Below are 16,204 nucleotides of genomic sequence, written 5' to 3' on the forward strand. Positions count from 1 at the left end.
TTCCTTCTTCCGTCTATCAGCTGAAGTATTTCATCTGTTATCCATGGTTTCTTTGCAATTGCCTTCCTTGTGTCTATTTCCTGTATCAGTCCTCTCTGGTACGGATCCCATTCTGACGACCAATGTCCAAGTACTGATCGAGGAAAGGTTTTCTAAGCCACCTCCTTTGTGGGTTGAGCACACTTCCAAAGATTCTTCCAATGAATCAGAGACTGGCAACTGACTTATATGTGCTTAATTTAGTGTCATAATACTCATGCAATAATGGGTCTTCCTGTCTATACATGCGCAGCCGTTTATGCGCGTTTTTTATACTGAGGGTCAACTGCACCATACGTCGATCCCCTGCAAGTCTTCCAGCGTTTCACTCCCTCGTGGTTCGCACGAAGTTACTTTTATGTATGAAGATTTCTCTCCTCTGAGAATGACATGCTGTGTTTTGTCTGCTAGAAACTCCACAATCCAATTACACACTTGGTCTGATATAGAGTTCACTTGTATTTTATTCGTTAGGTGGCAGTGCGAAACTAGCCACCGTCTCCCGCAAGTCAAGGAATACGGTATCAACATGGATGCTGGTATCTACTACTTTCTGGGTCTCGTGGACAAATGAAGCGAGTTGGGTCCCACACCACTGTTATTTCCGGAACACATGTTGACTCCTACAGAGGAGGTTTTCGGACCTTGTAATGTCATAATATGCAAACTTAAAACATTTTCAAAATTCCACAACAGACAGACGTCGGAGGAACAAGCCAATAGTTCTCTGCGACTGCTCAACGATCCGTTTTGAAAATGGGAATGAACTGCACTTTTTTCCAATCACTAGGAACGCTTCGCTGCTAGAATGACCTACGATACACTGCCGCTAGAAGATGAGACAGTTCTTTCAGATATTCTATGTAGAATCACACTGGTCCCTTCAAGTCCAGTAGTACTTGCTTTGTTGACGGATTTCATTTGCTTTTCTACCCCATGGTCACTTATTCCGATATAGGTGATTTTGTCACACGTGCGACAGTGTAAAGGAGGGATTATACTGCGATTTTTGTCATTGAAACAGTTTTGGAATGTGACATGTAGTATTTCGGCCTTTGTCATTCTCCGTTTCGGTGCCATTGTGGTCACAGATTGTGTGGGCTGGTGGTTTCGTTCCATTTACTGATGCAACATTAGAGCAAAACTTCCTAGGATTTTCTGCCAAGTTTGCAAGTATAATTTACGCTAGTTTTGTCCATGATGCTTCTTTGTTTTCTAAGCAGCTTTGTTATAAGTCGGTCGAACCACGGCGGGTCATTCTGTTCTCCCACAACTTTGCTCGGCGTATACTCTGTCTGAAGCGCATTGTACGATACTCTTCAACTTTGCCCATTGATGCACAACTTTGTCTGTACCGGAGCGGATTCGCCTCTGCAATAATGCGCTGGAGGCAACTGAACTCTGGGTTCAGAATCATTTGACTCTGCTACTGCCGGCCGGTGTGGCCGTGCGGTCTAGGCGCTTCAGTCTGGAACCGCGTGACCGCTCCGGTCGCGGGTTCGAGTCCTGCCTCGTGCATGGATGTGTCTGATGTCCTTGGGTTGGTTAGGTTTAAGTAGTTCTAAGTTCTAGGGGACTAATGACCACAGATGTTAAGTCCCATAGTGCTCAGAGCCATTTGAACCATTTTGAACTCTGCTACTGGTACACATTGGCTGTGATTGTGGTGTACAGGGATGCACAAAAACATGAAAAACACCAAAAACACAACACATAAATATTACTAATAAGGTGTAGGAAACCAAATACCACTCAAAGCAGCTTCCACTCGACTCGGAATGGATAAATACAAATTCTGTATGCTTTTCAAGGGAATCTTACAGCAGTCTTCCTGCGAAATATATATAGATAAAGATAGTAACTGTTCTCGAAAGAACAGATGCCATTGATGACCGGGCAGCTTCTCTAGAATAAATGATAATTAATTAAAATCCTCAGCTGCAGACAGATGCTGTTGATATACCTCGATTGGGACAGCTGAAAATGTTTACCCCGACCGGGACTCGAACCCGGGATCTTCTGCTTACATGGCAGACACTCTATCCATCTTTTTTTTTTGTAGAACCGCCTTTTTTTTCCGCGGGCAAATGCTCTACCAACTTTTTTTTTCCCTTATCCATTTTTTTTGCAAGTGCTCTACCATCTGTTTTTTTTTAATAATTTTTTTTTCAATGTCAGGCTTACCACCTTTGCTGAGATACATTTTGTTGTACTACCGCATAAATAGTATCTACAATGTCCATATGTTGACAAGTAGTGCCTAATTAGAAAATTAATGAATTAAGGAAATGAACAAAACTGAAAATGCCCAATCCATCTGAGCCACCGAGGACACAGATGAATAGCGCGACTGCAGGGACTTATCCCTTGCACGCTTCCCGTGAGACCCACATTCCCAACTGTCCACAATCTACATACGTAATGTTGCTAATAGATACTTTGCCCATCCACTCATTACTCGCGCCAACTAAGGAGACGATTCCCGTAAGAGTTCGGGCAACCTGTGCGCATTCGCACAGACGAAGGTCAATGGCTGTAGCTTTTAACTATATATCTGAAGATAGTAACTGTTCTCGAAAGAACAGTGGTATCTTTTGTATCCCGCCTGGAAGGCGGCGCGTGGGTCTGCTCCTGTAAACTGAAGGGTAGGCCGAATGTAGGAAGTGAGTAGAAGCAGGAAAAGGTGAAAGTCTCTCGGTACTGCTCTTAGAAATGGTTTTACTATATCACAATATTAACTGAATACATAACTTGGCACTGAGGTTCGAAGCCTTAGACCAGTCGTGGGTAGTACATAGTGGTAGTACATAGTCTCAATAGAAAGCTGAGGTTGAAGCGGTATTTCCAGGCCGTCTGCTCTTGATGAAATGGGTAGAATCTGGAGCGGAGCTCGTAGAGCTTTCCCGCTCCGGCTAGAGTGCGCTGTCGTCGGTGTAGTGCCAACCTAGCAGAGCGCACCTACGTTGTGGCATCGTAGCTATCGCTGTTCTTTCGAGAACAGTTACTATCTTCATATATATAGTTAAAGGCTACCCAGCCATTGACCTTCGTCTGTGCGAATGCGCACAGATTGCCCGAACTCTTAAAGGGAATCGTCACCTTAGAGTGCGCGAGTAATGAGTGGATGGGCAAATATCTATTAGGAACATTACGTATGTAGATTGTGGACAGTTGGGAATTAGAGTCTCACGGGAAGTGTGCAAGGGATATGTCCCTGCAGTCGCGCTATTCATCTGTGTCCTCGATGGCTCAGATGGATAGAGCATCTGCGATGTGAGCAGGAGACGCCAGGTTCGAGTCCCTGTCGGGGCACACATGTTCAGCTGTCCCCATCGAGGTATAGCAACAACACCTGTCAGCAGCTGAGGGTTTCAATTAATTATCATTCCTGTGAAATGGTGCCAAGTTGAGGTAAAGATGATTGAGGTGGATAGCGGTCACACATCCTTCTCTCCAAAACAGGCCACAAAGGTTGAATAATATTGACATCTGGTGAATGTGACGACCAGGGGACATGCGACAAGTCATCCTTGTGTTCAGAAAAGCAGTCCGAGACTGTGCGAACTTATGAATAGGGGTCCTGCCGTCTTGGAACACAGTACCATCACTGAAGAACAAATATTGTATCATAGGTAGTCCTGGTCAGCCCAAAAGGTCACGCAGTCCTTCGCAGTAATGCGATCTTGAGGGGTGACCGTGGAGTGGCTGTCAAAATCATCACCGAACCCCTTCCCCGCCATGTTTCTCTCTTGGGAAGTAAATTTGGCCAGAAGCTGGAAACAGTGTGGAACAAGACTCATCCCACGAAGTGACTTTCATTACTCTATAGTCCAGGTTTTGTGGCTTCGACACTACGTTTTTCTGTTACGAGAACTTGCACCAATGATTAGCGGTTTTGGGATTCCAGCTCGTCTTGCAGTTGTCTGCTTCTGGAACTTCCTTGCGTCGTTTTGGTGCTGACAGGGCTCACTAGTCCGACATTCAGTTCTGCAGTAAGTTTTGTAGATGTTGTCCTCTTATTTAAAGTGGCAATCCTCTTCAACGAATCTTCGTCACAATCACTCAAAACGCACTTTCGTACGCATTGTGATTTAGCGGATGATGTTTTCACGATCTCCCTGTATGCAGAGTGAATCTTCGTTATGGTGCCTCTTGAAATATCAGATACTTAGGTTACCTTGGTTACAGAAGCACCCACCATACGAGTATCAACAATTTTCCACGTTCGAATTCACTTTGCTCCGACATAATGTACTCACAACGACAAAGAACACTGTTCTGAGCGCGACTGACACTTGCAACGGATGGAGGACATTGCTCGGTGTCCGTAGACAAATACACAAGCGCAACATGCCGACTCGTGTATTGTAAGATTTTATGTCGGAGCACGCATTTTTGTCCAACCCACGTAGCTGCCAGTCGAGCAACTGCGCAGTGCCACGTGCCGGTGCGGGCAGAGTCCCGCAGACCCGGCGGCCCCTCGCAGTGCGGGCGCGGTGATAAGCCGGCGCGGGCCAGCACAGAGCGAGCGCACCATACGTCTCGGCGCCCTGCCGGCGCCTCCAAGCGATAGCATCGTTTTTACAGGCGGGCGATCGCCGAGGGTTCTGCGGGTGGCGCTAAATCAGGCGCCGGCTGCCCCACTGTCGGCGAGTCCGCCACAGAAGCTGAAGGGGGGGGGGGGGGGGGGGGGCTAGGCGCTGTTCGCTTGTTCTCCCGCGTCCCCCTTCCGGTTGCCGTCTTTCAGTGGACGTGACGTGCCCCGAGCACTGTGTGTTGAAAAGGAAGCTGCTAGATCCGGAGATCCTCAGAGACTATTTTCACCTCAGTTTCAAGACTATCTCTGTGCCTCATAATCTGGTGCCCCAAAACTTTACGTCAACCTGGTTAATATCGTATTGGTCCACTTCTGGACTGAAATATAGTAGCAGTTCTGGATGGTATGGCTTCGGCAGGTTCCTGTTAGGTTTCTGAACGTATGTGAAACTGAGTCTACGCACGTGTCGCGTGTCACGTGTTATGCACCAGTGGGTTTAGTGCGTGGAGCTGGGGAGCGACGAGGCCATGCGATTGGCACTTCTAGGCCAATCCACTGCCATCTGAAGCGATTATCGAGGAAACATCGAACTTTCGTGAGGAAATGAAGTGGTGCTACGTCTCGCTGGTAGAAAACCATCCCATCTCGGTCATCTTCATCGCCTGCGGAATTAAAAATGCTTCAAGCGGATCCAGATACACAAACACACAGCGCGCGCGCTCTGTGCCAATGAAGATAGTTATTTTAACTGTGCACTACGCTGGCGCTCATGGTGGCGGAATGGGGTAACGATGCACTACGTAAATCAAACTTGAGGTTTTTGGTTACAAAATGAGACACCTACCAACTCTGTAAGTTACGAGGGTTATATAGAAACTAAGGTTAAAACACTTGTAGCTTTAGCATGGAATGTCCTTGGGGGAAGTTGGTACCACTGCCGTAGAGAGGAAAGCCAGCGGAAGGAACGAGCATTTCCAAAAATCAGTAGCTCGTCGTTTACTGTTGTGGTGACTGTTAGAAATAATCGTTGTCATTTCGGCTCCCGCCAAGTGCGAAGTGCGCGCTGTAATTCGCTATCTAAATGCTAAGCGCCTGAACGTCGCTGCGACCCATCGCGAAATTGTTTCTGTTTATGGAGCGATAGAATGTCAAGGCAGCATGTGAAGAAATGGGTACGGAATTTCGATTTTGCGAGGACAGAAATTCACTATGAGGACAGAAGAAGAGGGACATCTGATGTGACTGATGAAGTGGTGCAGAAAATTGAAGAACATCTTCTCTCCGATCGCCGTTCGACAACTGATGACCTGCATGCAGTTTCTCCAAAAATTTCGCGAAATATTGTTCATGAAATCGTAACTGAGCGACTAAATTATCGCAAGTTGTGTGCGCGTGGGTGCTCAAGATGCTTACCGAAGCTTACAAAAAGAACAGTCAGTGCTGCTTGCGAATTTATTGACGGTTTTGAGACTGAAGGTGAGGCTTTTCTCAACTCTATTGTGACAGGAGAAGAAACTTGGACTTATCACCATGCTCCAGAGAGCAAATGACAATCAATGCAGTGGCGCCACACTCATTCTCCTTCACCCAAAAAATTCAAAACTCAACGAACAGCGAGGAAAATCATGGTGTATGTATTTTGGGACAGAAAAGAGGTTCCGCTCGTTGATTTGTTGAAAGAGCTGAAAAAGTAAATGCTGAAAGATATTGTGAGACCATGAAGAAACTTCGTAGAGCCATACAAAACAAACGTCGCGAGATGCTGACAGTGGGAGTCTGGCTGCTTTATGACAACGCTCGTCCACACACCATTCATGTAACACAAAAGTTGCTAACTTCGTTTGGCTGGGATGTTTTGAGCCACCTCTTTCATAGCCCCGATCTCGCAGCAAGTGACTATCATCCGTTCACTAAACTGAAGGATCACATTCATGGAAAACGCTTTTCCGACGACGACGACGAGGTGAAAATCGAAGCGAACACTGACTGAAAAAGGCGGAGGGAGACGTCTATGACACTGAAATAAAAAAAACTCGTCCCACGGAAGACAAAATGTATTGAGGTAACTGGTGATTATATGAAAAGATAATGCAAAACCTATACTGTGATGCATGCAAATTTTTTTAAAATAAATTCACTTTTTGTACTTCAAAGAATTCTTGTAACCGCCGGCCAGGGTGGCCGAGTTCTATGCGCTTCAGTCTGTAACCGCGCGACCGCTACGGCCGCACGTTCGAATCCTGCCTCGGGCATGGATGTGTGCGATGTGCTTAGGTTAGTTAGGTTTAAGTAGTTCTAAGTTCTAGGGGACTGCTGACGTCAGAAGTTAAGTCCCATAGTTCTCAGAGCCATTTGAACCATTTTTGAACCAATTCTTGTAACCTTGTTTTTAGGATCAGCCTCGAATCTCTATAAATTTCTATATCTTTCTAAAGCTGTGACGTCCTTTTTTCCTGTATACGCCCGGAGAACACATGCTTTTTATGTGCACTATTGCCCCTGGAGCGTGGTAGTTAATTGCACCAGTACCTCTGTAAGCCATTTTTCACACCAAATGACGCCTTACTCTTATCGGGTTACGCGAAAGTCCCATCAGTAAGAAGTTCGTTGGCCGCTTCGTTTCGAAAGGCTGCCAAATGAAGTGAAGACTCATTCCGCGCGCTCACACCCATAGCGGCCGTGCCGTTAATTAATGGGTATCTAGGCGACGCATCGGCGACGACGCGCGACGCCGCAGCCCGTCAGGAACGTATTGGAGCTAATTAAGTGATCAACATAATCGCCGTCCGTATTTCAGGTGAGGCGGCCGGACGTCGGGCCAGCGCCGCGACGCTACTCGAGGCGAGGCGAGGCGACGCAGCGTCGCGCCGCTGCCAATTAACGGCGCTCCGTCGCCTAATTATCTCTCGCACGAACACAATTAGATAGCGCGCCGGCCTGCCGCCCGCCGGCTCTTCGTGACGCAATTAGCATGCGCCGGACTTCGATATTTCACCGCGCCGCGACGACTCACTCCGGCACGCTACGCTGCGCCGCGCCGGGCAGCGCAGATCCGCAGATCGCTTCGCTTTTAATTACGTGCCGGCGGCGCGGCCGTTTTCGCACGGATTGTCCCCGCGTCGTGCCGGCTGAACGCCGAGATCGCAGTAGCCGTAGCGCTGCCAGACCGAGTGTGACCGTCTGGGTTGATGAATGCGCTAAGCGCGACCGGCTGCGAGCCGTTTTTCCGAAGGGAGCGACTGTACCAGGGGTAGTCATCTACAGGGTGTCCGAAAACTCTTTCCCTGATTACATAAATTGATAACTCAGGCTAGAAGTAAGATACCAATATGAAACTGGTGTCTAATTGTTTACAAACTATCAAAGTTTTTTTCACACGTCAGTAAACTTCCACATGAGCACCCTTGGTAGCACGTAGCACATCTAGGCGATATTCAATTTCCGTCCACACATTAGCCAACATCACTGGAGGGATCGATTCAACGACTGTGGTTATCCATTGCCGCAGGGTTTCAAGATCTGGTGCACGTGTTCGGTAGACCTCGTCCTTGACATAATCCCATAAAAAGAAGTCTAATGGGGTTATGTCAGGAGAGCTTGGAGGCCAAACCGTTGGCCCATCACGACCAATCCATCGCCCAGGAAAGGTCATGTGCAGATGGGTACGGACGTCCAAACCCCAATCAGGCGGTGCACCGTCTTGCTGAAACAAGACATCGGGGGGATACTGAAGCAGCTGAGGAACAGCATACAGTTGCAACATGTCCAGATACACTGCAGATGTGACGGTAGCCTCAGCGAAGAAGAATGGCCCGATAATTCGATCGTGCAATAGCGCGCACCAAACATTCACCTTTGGACTGCCTCTGGTGCACTCCATGACCTCGCCAGGGGGTTGTGAACCCCAAATGCGCACATTATGGCGATTCACTACTCCACTGACAAAAAAGGTCGCTTCGTCGGAAAAGGCAATTCGTCTGAGATAACCATCATCGTCCTCAATACGTGATAGCATTTCGACCGCAAAGTCATATCGACGTGTACTGTCATTGGGCAACAAGGCCTGAACGATTTGCACTTTGTATGCACGAAACAATAAACGTTTGTGTAAAGTGTCCTGGAGAGAGCCTTTTGGCATCTGTAATTCACGTGAGGCCCTGGGCACCGATTTCTTCGGACTTCGCAGAAAAGACAGCTTCCACTCTATCTGCTGAGGTTCTTGGTCGACCAGACCTCGGAAGGTCAGCAACCGATCCTGTGTTCTTGAACTTCTCGTACCAGGCTTTAATGCTCTTGACATCAGGTGGATTCCTTCCAAATGTTGTCTGGAAGTGTCTGCACTGTGGTTGGTGATCGTGTCTCATGGTACCACAGGACACACTGTGCCTTCTCCTGATTGGTTAACATGGCTTCTTGGGCACTGCACCTCATCCACTACTTACGTACTGCGAACCTAAAACAGAAAAAAAACTTTGATAGTTGTAAACAATTCGACACAGGTTTCATATTTGTATCTTACTTCTAGCCTGAGTTATCAATTAATGTAATCAGGGAAAGACTTTTCGGATACCCTGTAGTTTTAATTATCATCTCTAGAACATCAAGAGGCGAGCACGAAACGTGATGATGATGTTAACCTATTTGCCACATACAGAAATACTGTGAAGAAAAAATATTGCGTTACTTAAATTACATATGTACGGTCATGTGAACAATATTACACTCAATTTTTCGAAATAGGGTATGTTGTGGTTTGGTAGCATTGCCTTCAAAAGCTGCATGGGTGCTACACGGACTCAGCTAGGTTCATATGAGTATCGACTGGAGCCTCATAAAGCTCTTCACATGACTCCATAAAAAGTCCATTAGCATCATGTATGCTGACTGAGCTCACCAATGAACAGCACCACTGCGCCCAACCCATAGTTGTCCAAACCATACATCTATGTGGTTCCTAACATGGAGCACCAAGTCTGCCGAAGCCCCATCATGTTGAAACCACATAAAGGACAAATTCTCAGGGCCAATCTTCAACCAACTGTGAGAATACCTGCTGAAGGAATGTTTTTTACACGATTACTTTCTGTTTATCTTATTACCGGCCATAGGAGGGGGTGTACTCATTGCGGTTGACAAAAATATTGCCTCTGTTGAGGTCGAAGTTGAGTGTGCCAGTGAAATCATCTAGTCGCGTATAACAGGTGCAGGAGAAACCAAATTAATTGTTGGATGTTTTTACCGGCCATCCGATTCTGCTGTGACAGTTCTAGGGTCAGCCACAGAAAATCTACAGTCAATAGCGCGTAAATACCCAGATCACGCAATACTACACCCATTCTCATAAATTAAGGCTAATGCTGATACATTGTGAAACAACGCTCTGGTGGGCGGTTTGCGGGTTTAAATCACCTCGCGGTATGACCACGCGCTGCATTTGACCTGCGGTCGTCGCACGGTGGCGCAGGCAGCAGCCACATATGCAGAGGTGTGCTGGTGCATGTCAGAGTACGCTGCAGCGAGTAAGAGTGCAGACGTTTTTAGACGTGCTAATGGCGACTGTGTGTTGAAAATGGCTCAGAAAACACATATTGATGACGTTATGAGGGATAGAATACTAAGGCGACTGGAGGCTGGTGAAACACAGCAGGTCGTAGCACGGGCCCACCGTGTTCCACAAAGTGTGATCTCAAGATTATGGCAATGATTCCAGCAGAAGGGGAAACTTGTCCAGGCGCTACAGTACGGGACGTTCACAGTGTACAACACCACAAGAAGACCAATATCTCACCATCAGTGCCCGCAGACGACCACGGAGTACTGCAGGTAGCCTTTTTCGGGACCTTACCGCAGCCACGAAACAGTTGTCTCCAGACGACTAAACAGACCTGGTTTATTCACCCAGAGACCTGCAAGGTGCATTCCACTGACTCCTGGTCACAGGAGAGCCCGTAAAACCTGGTATCAAGAACACAGTACATGGTCACTGGAACAGTGGACCCAGGTTATGTTCACGGACGAGTCCAGGTATAGTCTGAACAGTGATTCTCATCGTGTTTTCATCTGGCGTGAACCAGGAACCAGATACCAACCCCTTAATGTCATGGAAAGGGACCTGTATGGAGGTTGTGGTTTGATGGTGTGGGGTGAGATTATGATTGGTGCACGTCCACCCCTGCATGTCTTTGATAGAGGAACTGTAACAGGACAATTGTATCGGGACGTCATTTTGCACCAGAGGTGCAGTGGGTCCCACCTTCCTCCTGATGGATGATAACGCACAGCCCCTCCGACCTGCCATCGTGGAGGAGTACCTTGGAACAGAAGATATCAGGCGAATGAAGTGGCTTGCCTGTTCTCCAGACCTAAACCCCATCGAGCACGTCTGGGTTGCTCTCGGTCGACGTATCGTGGTACGTCTTCAAACCCCTACGACACTTCAGGAGCTCCGACAGCCACTGGTGCAAGAATGGGAGGCTATACCCCAACAGCTGCTCGACAACCTTATCCAGAGTATGCCAACCTGTTGTGCGGCCTGTGTACGTGTGCATGGTGATCATGTCCCATACTGATGTCGGGGTAGATGCATAGGAAACAGTGGCGTTTTGTAGCACATGTGTTTCGGGGCGGTTTTCTCAACTTATCACCCATACCGTGGACTTACAGATCTGTGTCATGCGTGTTCCATATGTGCCTATGATATTAGCGCCAGTTTTGTGTAGTGCCACGTTGTGTGGCACCATATTCTGAAATTATCCTTAATTTATGAGCATGAGTGTAGTTGGAGGCGACTTTAACCTGCCGAGTGTAGACTGGGATGTCTATGGATTCATTGTGTGTGGGTGTGTGTGTATGGGGGGAGGGGGGGGGGGGTAGAGACACAGATAGTCATGCGAAATACCTTTGAACACGTTTACTGAAAATTGTCTTGACCAGCCAACTCGGCAGCCCACACGCAGTGGAAATATCTTAGACCTTGTAGCTACAAATAGTCGGCACCTTATCGACAATGTCAGTATCGTAACGGGGATTAGCGATCATGATGTCATTATAGCATTATTATGACTACGAAAGTTATTAAATCAGTTAAGAACATGCTAGGTATGGCAGATACGCAGTTATTAGCATCTCAGTTGGTGAACTGGCATTTGGCATTTCTTAGTTCCAGTAAGATGGATGTAGAAGAATAATGGGCAAATTTTAAGCAGATTGTAAATCTTTGTTTGGAGAGTTATGAGCCTAGTGAGTGGATAAAGGATAGAAAAGACCCACCATGGTTTAATAACGAAATTTGGCGGATGCTAAGGAAGCAGAGGCTGTTGCACTCTCGGTTCAAAAGGGAACACATAAATAACGACAAGCGAAGGTTAGTAGAAATTCGTCCATCTGTGAAAAGATCTATGCGCGAAGCATACTACCATCGTCACATCTTAGCAAAAGATCTGGCAGAGAATCCAATCTGGTCTTAGAAAAATCGCTAAGCGGGTCTAAGGCTCCCATTCAGTCCCTTGTTGACCAGTCTGGTGTGGCAGTTGAAGACAGCAAAATAAAAGCCGAAGTTTTAAATTTCACGTTCAACAAATCGTTTACACAGGAAATCGTGGAAACATACGTCATTTGACCATCGGACAGACTGCCGTATGAACAACATAGTAATAAACATCCCTCACGTAGAGAAACAATTGAAAGATGTGAAAGCAAATAAATCACCAGGTCCGGCTGGAAGCCCAGTTTCATTTTGCAAAGAGTACTCTACGGCATTGGTCCTTTATCTACTTGCATTTATCGTGGATCTCTCGCCCAGCACAAAGTCCCAAGCGACTGGAAAAAAGCGCAGGTGACTCCAGTATACGAGAAGCGTAAAAGAACGGAACCGCACAATTAGAGATCAATATTTCTAACTTCTGGTTGCTGCAGAATCCTTGAACATATTCTCAGTTCGAATATAATAAACTTTCTTGAGACTGAGAACCTTATGTCCACGAATCAGCATGGTTTTAGAAAGCATCGCTCGTGCGAAACTCTCCTGCCCTTTTCTCAAATGATATACTGAGAACTATAGACGGATGGGAACTGACAGATTGCATATTTCTATATTTCCGGAAAGCATTTGACACGGTGCCCCATTGCAGGCTGTTAACGAAGGTGCGAAGACATGGAATAAGTTCACAGATATGTGAGTGGCTCGAAGACTTCTTAAGTAATGGAACCCAGTATGTTGTCCTCGACGGTGAGTATTCATCAGAGATAAGGGTTTCGTCAGGAGTGCCCGAGGGAAGTGTGATAGGACCGCCGTTGTTCTCCATACACATAAATAATTTGTTGAACAGTGTAGGCAGCAATGTCCAGTTATTTTCCTGATGATGCCGTGGTGTACGGTAAGGTGTCGAAGTAGAGTGACTGTGGGAACATACAAGACGACTTAGACAAAATGCTAGCGCTAAATGTGGAAAAATGTAAGTTAATGCGGATGAGTAGGAAGATCAAACCTGTAATGTTCGAATACAGTATTACAAGTGTCCTGCTTGACACAGTCAAGTCATTTAAATATCTGGGTATAACGTTGCAAAGCGATATGAGGTGGAATGAGCATGTGAGAACTGTGGTAGGGAAGGCCAATGGTCGAATTCGGTTTATTGGGAGAATTTTAGGAATGAATGGTTCACCTGTAAAGGAGGCCGCATATAGGATGCTGCTGTGGCCTATTCTTGAGTACTGCTCGAGTGTTTGGGATCCGTATCAGGTCGGATTGAAGGAAGACATCGAAGCAATTCAGAGGTGGGCTGCTAGACTTGTTATCGGTATGTTCGAACGACACGTAACTGCTACGGAGATGCTTCGAGAAGTCAAATGGGAAGTCGACGTTCTTTTCGGGAAACACTATTGAGAAAATTTAGAGAACCGGCATTTGAAACTGACTGCCGAGCGATTCTACTGCTGCCAACACACATTGCGCCGTAACGGCCACGAAGATAAGATATGAGAAATTAGGGCTCATACGGAGACATACAGACAGCCGTTTTTCCCTTGCTCTGTTTACGAGTGGAACAGGAAAGGAAATGACAAGCAGTGGTACAGCATACCCTCCGCTATGAACAGTACGGTGGCTTGCGAAGTATCTATGTAGATGTATCGGAATGTACGTAATAGCTAATAACGTAATCGTTGACTTGCGTTGATAACAGGATCGACACACCAGAGCGTCTGGGCTTTGGTCTTATCATACAACTCGGGTATTCTGCAGCATGATGTGAAACCTACGACCACGTGCCCGAACAGAACCATGAACAAAACAGCAACTCGGACCACACAACCATACTGAGTTCAGATCGAAGTCTCGTGGTATGCGTCTGATTGGCCACCACAGATCAAAAGATAATGAAGGATGATTTCACAAGACAAAGAAGTTACAAGAGGAAGAAAATAACAACCGGAGGGAAAAAAATGAAGATAAATATAATTACGCAATTTGCTGCACAAACATATTAAATACATGTTCACGAACGTGACTATAATAACAAATAATTAACGTAGTTAAGGCACTTTGGAATGATGTAAACATCTATAGTGAAAGTGTTGAGCTGTAATGTGTTTGTCACAGTGCTCTGTGTGCTAGACAACTAAATTTCCAACAAAAATGGCTCTATTTCGATACATAACCTCACTGACACACCAGCAAATGAAACTAATCAAACTTCAGACTAATACACTGTCCACTCACAATAATGCGACCACATGTCAGAAGCCTGAATAATCACCCTTTGCAGCGCGGACCGCGGCCCAGTCGTGCAGGAAGAAAGTCAATGATATCCTCGAAGCTATCAACACAGATGTGGAGCCATGCCGACTGCGGTGCCGTGGTCAGGGGCGCTGGGTTTCTCAACTGAGGATCTATGGCGCGAATAGCCTGATCGATGTGGTCCCGCAGGTTCTCGACTGGGTTAAATCCGGGGAGTTTGTTGGCCAGGAATGTACGGTAAACTCATCCTGATGCTCTTCGAACCACGCACGTACACTGCGAGCTGTGTGTCACGTTGCTTTGACCTGTTGATAGAAGTCATCGTGCCGTAGAAAAAAAAACTGCATGTTGGGGTGGATGCTGTCCCCAAGGATAGACGTAGTGCTGATGCACTGTGCCTTCCAGAATGACGAGATAACGAGATCACCAGGAAGCGAGCGGTTCTAGGTGCTTCAGTCTGGAACCGCGCGACCGCTACGGTCGCAGGTTCGAATCCTGCCTCGGGCATGGATGTGTGTGATGTCCGTAGGTTAGTTTGGTTTAAGTAGTTCTAAGTTCTAGGGGACTGATGACCTGAGATGTTAAGTCCCATAGTGCTCAGAGCCATTTGAACCATCACCAGGAAGGCCACAAAAACGTTTACCATACCCTAACGCTCGCTCCAACGGGCTGGACCCCTTTGTTTTCAGACGTTTCACGCCGTGCCCGCTAACGGCCGTCTGGTCGATGGAGCGTGAAACGTGATTCGTGTAAAAAGGCCACTCAGTGGACGTACAGTTGCGAAATGGCCTGCAAATTCCAGCCTTCGTCGCCGATGAACACCAGTCAGCATGGGTGCATAAAAGAGGCGCCTGCTGTGGAGACCTGCACGTAGCAACATTCACTAAAGGCTCATTGAGGAGACACTGTTGATAGCCTCTTAGTTCATCTGGGCGGTCAGTTGTCGAACAGTTGCATGTCTATTCAGCTGTCGAACAGTTGCATGTCTGAAACTTCCTGGCAGATTAAAACTGTGTACCAGACCGAGACTCGAACTCGGGACCTTTGCCTTTCGCGGGCACGTGCTCTACCATCTGAGCTACCCAAGCACGACTCACGCCCCGTCCTCACAGCTTTACTTCTGCCAGTACCTCGTCTCCTACCTTCCAAACTTTACAGAAGCTCTCCTGCGAACCTTGCAGAACTAGCACTCCTGAAAGAAAGGATATTATGGAGACATGGCTTAGCCACAGCCTGGGGGACGTTTCCAGAATGAGATTTTCACTCTGCAGCGTAGTGTGCGCTGATATGAAACAGCTGTGAGGACGGGGCGTGAGTCGTGCTTGGGTAGCTCAGATGGTAGAGCACTTGCCCGCGAAAGGCAAAGATCCCGAGTTCGAGTCTCGGTCCGCCACACAGTTTTAATCTTCCAGGAAGTTTCATATCAGCGCACACTCCGCTGCAGAGTGAAAATCTCATTCTAGTTGCATGTCTACTTGCCCGTACACATTTCCGCAGCCGTCATTCCCATGCATGATATACTTTAACCACAGAGGCAAACGAACAGTTTACAAACTTAGCTGTTTCGGACATGCTTTCACCCTTGGCCATTTTGGATGTCAGATAGATCGCCCCGTTTCCACAATACGTCAACGACTGCACTGTTCTCCGCATCCCCCCGAACGCGTTTTATGCAGAATGTTAAAAAAACGTGTCGAATACTTTGAGAGTCGGTAGTACTCAACGAAACAAGAAAAGTAAGTCCAACAAACGTAGGTCCGGAAATGCATACTTCCTGAGGTAAGTCCAATAAACTAGGGTCCGGAAAGGCAACATTTTGCGATAAACACGTGTTCACAGGAGGTGTTCAGCGTGGTGTCCATTCATGACACTGCACCCCTCTGCCCCCCGGC

This window comes from Schistocerca americana, chromosome 4 (genome assembly GCF_021461395.2).
Source record: "Schistocerca americana isolate TAMUIC-IGC-003095 chromosome 4, iqSchAmer2.1, whole genome shotgun sequence".
Lineage (NCBI taxonomy): Eukaryota > Metazoa > Arthropoda > Insecta > Orthoptera > Acrididae > Schistocerca > Schistocerca americana.